Source organism: Trichechus manatus, unplaced genomic scaffold (genome assembly GCF_000243295.1).
Source record: "Trichechus manatus latirostris isolate Lorelei unplaced genomic scaffold, TriManLat1.0 scaffold00043, whole genome shotgun sequence".
NCBI classification, from domain to species: Eukaryota; Metazoa; Chordata; class Mammalia; order Sirenia; family Trichechidae; genus Trichechus; species Trichechus manatus.
In genome coordinates this window covers 10,343,179-10,352,532 of record NW_004443979.1, presented here as the reverse complement: position 1 = coordinate 10,352,532, position 9,354 = coordinate 10,343,179, and positions in this window count along the sequence as shown.

Here is a 9,354-nt window from a genome sequence, read left to right as displayed (position 1 = left end):
AAAAAACACAAAATAATAAATGCTGGAGAGGTTGTGGAGAGACTGGAACCCTTATACACTGTTGGTGGGAATGTAAAATGGTACAACCACTTTGGAAATCATTTGGTGCTTCCTTAAAAAGCTAGAAATAGAAGTACCATGCAATCCAGCTATCCCTCTCCTTGGAATATATCCTAGAGAAATAAGAGCCGTCACATGAATAGATATATGCACGCTAATGTTCACTGTGGCACTGTTCATAATAAAAAGATGGAAACAAGCCAGCCTCTGTTCTTTTCTCATAAATGCATGACAGCTAAAGTAGTCCTTCTTGGCCCCAACAAAACTGTCATAAACACAAATGCACATGTGGGCACTGAAATATGGTGGCAGAACTTGGTTATCAGGTGATCAGACTGACGACCTAGAATACGTTTACATTTTTTTTTCAGATTATCATCAAAATAACACAAAAATTTTAAATTTTCACAGATAACTCATGAACAATCCCTCTCCCCTGCCAAGTAAAGCCCAAGCAAAGGCGTAGAGTAGCAAAACAGCATAGCACAATAGTTCTGAACCCAGGCTTCATCCACAAATAAGGAATCCTCAGTTAAAAGTTAAACAGTTTTAATAACCAACAAGATTGCCTAACAAGGCCATTATTAAAGATGATTTAACTCAAAAATAAGAGAATTAACTCAAGAAACAGTATTGGATAAAGGAGAGTTATTATTACTAAAACAGGGTGAGAGATTTTATTAATTTTATAGAGTCTTGGCATTAATTATACATCTAATGACTCAGACAAAGAATTTAAATATTCTGCCTTTCCCCATTCTCTGCCAAGGCTCTTCAACTTATTAACCCAAATAATTGCTTTAGAATATCGCTGTTATTCCCATATGCCATGGATAGAAACTAGCCCCACAGAACTATAACGTTTAGGTAACCTGCTTCTTTAAAGCAAAATACCAAATCTATTGATGAGTTGATAGTTTTGGAATGACACAAGGCTACTGAACTAGATAGATCATTCATTCATTCCTCAAATATTCATAAAGCAACAATCATATGCCAGAAACCACTGGGTAGAGGACAATAAAGAACAAGACAAAGTCCCTACCCTTATAGCCTGTACATTCAATGGTGGCATAGGGTTTAATAAATATAAGTAAAAAATATAATAAACAAGTTAAGATATAATAAGTACTACAGAAAAAGTAAGCCTGGGTAGAGGAATAGAGCCATAAGAAGTGTCTATTTTTTATAGTAATCTCTAGAGATTTTCAGATAAATATGAAACTTTTCCTGTTTGCATCTAGGGATCTGCACTAAAATATTTAGGTTACCGCTCCTAACTTCCACCCAGATGCTAAGAAATTGAGGCTCAGGCTTAGTATCTGACCTGTTTGTTCCTCTTCAGACCACACGGGAATGGTTGACAAATATTTCTTTTCCATAGGATTACCGAAAACAAAATTAACAATTCCACCCACCTATTATTTAGACCGAAGCAAACTCAAAGACTCTTGTTTTACTCATTACTAAAACGCTTCTTATGACAGCAGGCTTACTAAGCCGATTAAACATAATAAGGCCCCAACAATGAAATTTTGTCTTACCGAGTTCAACAGTGGTTGAGACTTTGGCATCCAGCCTGTGGGATGTAGGTAAAAGTGACCTGAGTGAGATGAGACATACAGGTCTATCATCTCTGACCCTGGCAACTCCAGATTTTCCAGGACACCAACAGACTCTCAGGTGTATTAGAGTGCTACCTGGTCAATACTATCTCCTAAAATTCTTGCAGCAAAATGTTCTTAGGTTCTGGCAGTTTAGAAGTCCCTGGGTGGTGCAAATGGTTAACAAGCTTGGCTGCTAACTGAAAGGTTTGACAGTTCGAGTCCATCCAGACATGCCTTGGAAGAAAGGCCTGGCAATCTACTTCCAAAAAATAAGCCATTGAAAACTCTGTGGAGTAGAGTTCTACTCTGACACACATGGGGTCATCTTGACTTGTAATCAGAGTCGACTAGATAACAACTGGTCTAGCAGCTTATGAACTGATAAGAGTTCCTTTAACTTATACTACTGTACTTCCTGGAAGCCCTTGTTAAAAGTAGGCATTTTAGGGACTATTCGTGCTATGAGTCAGAATCAACTCAATGGCAACTAACAATAACACATGAGCTAATGAAGAAATCCAGTTACAAGGTTGGGAATGATAATTAAGAAACTTCTATCTTTCCCAAAATGTGGTCCCCAGATCAACCTCATCAGCATCACCTGAGAATTTGTTAGAAATGCAAATTATCTGGCCCTACCCTACTCATAATGAATCAAAAATTATGGGAGTGAGGCCCAGCAAGCTGTATTTTACAAGACTTTCAGGTAATTCTGATGCACACTAAAGTTTTGAGAACCACTGATGAACTGATCAAAGGTATCCTAAAAAGACAACAAAAGGTCTAAGGAAAATACATTGTATGAGGACTATGCAGCGTAGTAGTAAACTAACTGGTAACAATACACCTAAAAATTCTAAGATATGGCAAGCTGATGGAAGAAGTAAATCATTAGACTCTTCTTTGTTTTCTTTTCTAAGAGCTGGGTGCTGGTTAACATATGGAACCATTTAATTCTCGGGTCTAAGTAGCTGGCCAGAATCTGGGTCCAGATCTGAACAGAAGGCAGGGGTGTTGCAGAGGCCAGAGAAGAAACTACAAAAAAAAAGTTCCAGAACACCAGCAGATTTTAATATTTTATGGTAGAATTGGCCATTCTCATGCTCCACCCCATACCATGGCACATTAAAAACATACCCGCCTGCTTTAAGCACAATCCCACCCTGCCTGCTAATTATTTTTTTGCTCCCCTCAAATATGGCGCACATTTAAAAAGACGTCATTGCAGTTTATCGTTCTGTGTTTTTTGCAAATGCAAGGGCAATCAATTGCCTTCACAGCTGTGGCCTCCCCATGCTGTGACACGTTAGGCTGCCAGTAACATATTCTCTGTGAGAGCCAAGGATAAAAGCCTCCTTTTGTCCCTCTTTATGTAGTGGCTTCCATAAGCTCTCAGACCCCAGAAGCACAGGAAATCTGGTCCCTTGATATCTTGTCAATAAAAACAGGAAACAAAAACTAACAAAAAACAAGAAATTATATCCTCCAGGTAACTGTTGCTATCAGCAAAAAGAGAATAGATGATACACTTGGTAGAGAAATACAAAACAACCAAACATACCCATGGTCCCATCTGCAGAACCCTAGACTTGGACAGAAGAAAAAAGTCCCTTTCTAGGCTAATTCCAAGGATAGACACAGAATTATATTCTACAGCCTCGAGCATCTGTGAATTCGTATGGCAAGCAAAAGTGTAAAGTTAGTGAAATTCATCTTTGGTGCCCTATTCCCTGCTGCACTTCTTTCTGTAACCCTCGCCCACCTCCTGGTAATCCTTCTTCAACACCCACATTCAATCAGTCAAATTACTCCACCTTTGGCAATGTCTGACTCGTCACCTTGACCCAAATGTCTAAGGCTGTGTAAAAATAGCATTGTTAGAGTTCATCAATGTACAATAATGATTCAAACTGAAAAGAGACATTCTGTCACAAGGGTGACAGGGCTTGTCAAAGAAATTCATATTAAAATTGGGTAGCTCTCAGATTACAGGTTAGAGAGTTTTATTTTTAGAGAAGTTTTATATTTTGTACTTTTTGTCAAAAACTAAATTTTAATAACCAGGGTGTTCTAAAAACCAGAGCTAGTGTTGTATTATTATGACTCCATTAAAATTTATATTTGTCAATAATGAGTATGACTTCTACTCCCAATCATTGCAGTGTTTGGACTCTACTCCACTTACTCCCGAAATTGAATAGCATTCAGTTTTTTGTCTTGTAAAACACTTTGCCTTTTTTCATGTCTGAAGTAAACAATTTATATGTCTTTTATATTCAAACTGCAGTCACTCAGGAGTTGGTAAAATTTGGTGCCTTCATCCTGCCTCCTCTTCAGTAAAGTGGGAGTGGTTCTAACATTGTTTAAATACATCTCTGAAGAGCCTACTCAGAAATAGAAGTTCACAAGCTTTCTTGGAACCTTCCTCGTCTCTCTTCTTTTTTTCTCTGTTCTTTCCTGACTACAAAAGGCCTAAGGAAAATAAACTAAGGGTGAAAATACTTACAGGGTGTGATTCAGAGAATTTCCATCTTGGACCCCTACTTGAAGGAAAGTGTGAGATTCGGGACTTGTGTTTACTAGTTTTGTGTTCCCCCTTGCCAGGTGTGGATGCACTTCTTGGTTTTCTCTTCTTTATCATCTTGCTGGTGGCTGAGCAAACCACTCTGTGTGGTAACCTCTGTGCCGTAACCTCTGTGCCGCCCCAGGACAAGCAGAATGATCAGCATATGAGGACACACGAGGGAACAGCACGCTCCCAGAGCCCTGCCAGGAAAAGCAGACACTGTGGAGTCAACAACAGCAACACAACCTGCCTTGGCTCTGCCCCTTCCCTCAGAATGACACCACCAGATAATGTTTACAGGGAAGGACTAGAGCCCCTTGGACAGAACTCACCTACAGCAACACTCCCGGTTAATCTGCCCTTTCCTAGAAGGGAAACTGTTCCACTGGCACTGAAAGGAACTCCTCCTAGCAATGGAGCACCCCGGCCTAGAGTGGGGATGAGCAGGGAGGGCAGCCAGTATCCGGCATTTTAAGTAACTGGTAATTTTCCATCAGACAACACAAGGCCCTCCCCAAAGCGGCCCAGCTGTATTCGGCCCAGTATGCCAGAAAAGTTAACATTATTACAATTCAGCAGTTAAAAAGGAAAACAACACAACGTTCTGGGAAGGAAAGACTCCTTCATGGAGAAGAGACAGCGTTACAAAGACAATAAGTAACAAAATAAGACCTAGGAGGAAAAGTTCAGGAAACTGGGAAGGAAAACTATACAACTAAGAACTGTGAGGGAAAAGAAGAAAATAACTGTACACAAAATGTGGCATAATTATTACCTTTGAAAAGAGAAGGCTAAAAAATTAATGATTGTGTTTGTGTCTTTGACAGCTGTTTTCTAATTGACTCAGCAAAGTAAGAGGGAACGGGGTAAAGAACGAAAGGTTTAGGAGGTTATACAGAGAGAGAACTTACTACTTACAGTACGGGTTGATGAACATCAAAATGAGCTATTGAGAGGTAGAGGAATTTAATTCGTTGGGTTATTGTGAAAACAGATTTTTAAAAACAGTTTTCTTGTAACACCTACTATTTGTCTAGCACTTTATAGTCACTTGCCCCGACTGTTTGTAGGGATGTTACAAGTATCAAGTAAGACATCTACCTGGACCAGGCTGGCAAAGAACTCTTCTAGTTCTCTCCAATCGATTGAATTTGCTGAATGAATGCTCCCCACTCTCAACTGTTTTTTACAGGGCATCTATTTTAAGCCCTACAACAACCCTGTGAGGTAGGTACCCAAAACCAAAAAACCAAACCCATTGCCATCGAGTCAATTCTGACTCATAGCTACCCTATAGGGTAGAGCAGAACTGTCTCATAGGGTTACCAAGGAGCAGCTGGTAGATTCGAACGGCTGACCTTGTGGTTAGCAGCTGTAGCTCTTAACCACTGCACCACCAGGGCTCCATGAGGTAGTCAGGAAACATAATAGTGTTCTATTTGATACAAAGACACACAGAAGCCAAGGATCATAGAGATAGCTACTAAGATGATGTGAAGCATTAACTCCCTGTAAAAGGACTTTTGAAGCATGTAAGTGCTGGTTCCCACTTTGGAAAATTCATTTACAATGTTAAAGCACATTATAATAAGGATGGGGAAGAAAAGAAACAGAACTCTTTGGTTCAGTGTATTTATTTGGAAGAAGGTTCTGTCCTGTGACCTCTTCCTAACTTCTGAGAATCTGAGGCATTTTTTCATATTCAGAAATGAGTGCCCAAGTGTTTCCACATAACCACTCTCAACCAATAGAGCTGATAAATGAAAGCACACTGCGTTGCATCGATTACACTGAAACAAAATGCTGACTTTTCACCATTTCTGGTAACTGAATTGAGATATTTTCTCAATAAACATTTTTGGTTTGCAAAGTCACGTAGTCAGCTTTCCTATTATGCATCAAAACAGACAGTCTTTTCCAAGTTTAAAAAAAAATCACAGCTATTTTGTAAGCAAAACATTAAGCAAAAATGAACTTGAATTCTCTGAAGAGCAGACCTGAGACCAAACTTTGATGGATTGATTCTAAATCCATCCACTACAATTACTAAAAGTAATGTCAGGATATAACTGAAAGTTCTTGTAGAGTTAACCCTAGATTATTCAGCTTTTGATTATTCAGGTATAAGCAACTTTCACCCAAGATAATGGGAAAGGGCAAAGAAAACCAAAGTTAAATGATCATTCAAGCAGACCACGTTAACAGTCTTGAGTAAAAACGAGGAAGAGAAGGGGAAGTAGATGGTGAAGAGAAAGGAACCAACACTGTTGGGCACCAGATGTTTAGAGTCACTTGATCTTCATAAGTTTGTCAGATAATCTCACCCTTATTAGGGAAATGGAAACTGATTCACATGTCCAAGATCATAAAGATTTGAATCTAGATATCTCAAAATTCCAAATCTGAAATGGCCAGAGTGCACGAGCTTGCACCTCCCTCCTCTCCCAACTTAAACCTTCCTTCCTCCTCACTCACATACTCCAGCTTCAGTTACTCCAACCAGACAAGTTCTTTCTTTCATCAGGATGACCGACTTGTTTTTCCTTTTGCTTAGACACCTCTTATTGCCCCACTACCTAGCTGGCTCTTCCTCATCTTTCAGTTCATATACATATATATATATATATATCTCAAAACATTTGCCAGTTCAACAATTTTGCATGTACAATTCAGTGATATTGATTACATCCATCATGTTGTACAACCATTACCACTAACCTTTTCCAAATTATTCCAACACAACCATCATATTTTATAATTACCCATGTAACTGTGTGTTCAGTTCTTTAATGCTGTCTTCTTCACTGAACTACAAGCTTTAGCAATGCGAAGACCACATCTGTGTGTTCTTTACTGTATATCCAGGATGTATCACAGTACCCAAAACACAGAATGTATTCATTTTTGAATGAAAACGTGAGATACAGAAATTGTCTAAAAATACCCATTATCTAAGATGCACCCCCTGTTCAATTCCATTCTGTTTAGTAGGTTTAAACTGGCAAACAGCATTTAGAATTTATGGCTGCAGAGGACTTCTTCAGGCCAAAACATGGTTTAGCGATGGGAAAAGAGACTATTTTACCCACTTTACCAAAAACTCACTAATCAAATATACAAGAAGGCCATGAAAGTCTTACAGTCCTGATGCCCCTTGCCCTGCTGAGAAACCGGCACTGCCCTGGTGGTTGATAGTCACTACCTTGACCAAGAAGCCATGGCTTTTCCTCACTGCTGTCACAGTCATTATAGCGAGTCTGCTCTGGGTTATCAAAAGTCTGATTAAACCACATGCCTAATCTCATTATCAACTCTTCAACTTAATTACTACAAATGAAGCCAGGCTTAATTAACCCTTTCAACTTTTATACTGGCCTTACAGTTATGTTCCTGACCTTGATTCTGGACTTCATTTACCACAAAATGTGCTTAGGTAACTTCCTGTGGGCAAAAAGCTATTGCATTCTAGTGAAGCAAAAATTGAACAGCAAGTCAAAATACATTCAGTTCTGCTACCACCTAGCTATGTGCACTTGGAGGACAAATGATTTAACCCCTCTAAGCCTCAATGGGAGCCCTGGTGGCAAGGTGGTTAAGAGCTCGGCTGGTAACCAAAAGGTCAGCTGTTCAAATCTACCAGCTGCTCCTTGGAAACCCTATGGGGCAGCTCTATTCTGTCCTATAGGGTCGCTATGAGTTGTAATCCACTCGATGGTAACAGGTTTGGTTTTTTGGTTTTTTTAAGCCTCAGTGAGGAGCCTTGGTGATGCAGTGGTTAAGCGCTCAGCTGCTAACCAAAAAGTGGGCAGTTCAAACCTATCAGCTGCTCCTCGGGAGAACGATGTGACAGTCTGCTTCTGTAAAGATTACAGTCTTGGAAAACCTATAGGGCAGTTCTACTTTGTCCTATAGGGTCTCTATGAGTCAGAATCAACTCAATGGCAAGAGGTTTGGTTTTGGTAACCCTCAATGAGATGAACTGACACAATAACCACAACAATGGACTCAAGCATATCAACGATCATGAAGATGGCATAGGACTGGGCAATGTTTTGTTCTGTTAATAAATAAGGCCGCTATGAGTTGGAGCCAACTCAGTGTCAACTAACAACAACTTAACTCTCTCAACTTTCCCATCTGTAAAATTGTAAAAATCACTCTTATGGGACCTACTGCTGGCCTGAGGGCTCATGAGTAAAGTTCTCAGCGACATCTGGATGACACACTTGCTCTAATTCTGCAGCTCTTAGATTGGGAAAGGGCTTGGACAGACTAGCCTGGACAGACTGAAGATTTAAAGGGGGCTATGTTGATAGTTTCTTGTTTGGAGCCATCACGGCAAAGTGGTTAAGAGCTCAGCTGCTAACCAAAAGGTTGGCAGGTCAAATCCACTGGCTGCTCCTTGGAAACCCTATGGGACAGTTCTACTCTGTCGATATGAGTCAGAATCAACTCGACGGCAACGGGTTTGGTTTTTTTGGTTTATGTTGATAGTTGTGTTTCCTGTACTATACCAGTCTCTGTGGTCATATTACACAACACCAAGACTAACAAGGTGCTCCCTGGCATAGATCTGATCATAAAGATCCAGCTGAGCTTAGGCAGGGGATCGGGAAGGTGGTTCTGCTGTTGAACAGTGAAACTTTCCACAAGTCCCAATGTGATCCTCACTCATTCAGACAATCGTACACAATTGTGTGCCCACTGCTGAAGTCCTTTGACGGTACCCAGAGGCTTACACCTTGCTCTGTCATTAGAGAATGTTGCTGATCTCTCTACTGTGTATCCTGATAGCACTTTTTCTCTTCTGTATCCTTTAGATAAATACACCTTGTCTCATTTCCCAGGTAGTATGTGAGTCTGGCCTCTACATCAGTCAGAACTTATTATTGGTATTTGTCAATATGGTGGTAGCATAGGTTCAAATGTGCTTTGGATTAATAAAAAATATTCCTTAAATATGAATTATCATCACCAACTGCCTACAAAGCTGAATTCTACATATTAATTTCTTTTCTATAAGAAATAGATGCAATATGGTATTTGCAATATATTCAAATTCAGACTTTACTGCTGTTTATAGGCTTGTGTCTTTAGGAGAGTCACAATCTCTCAGAAGTT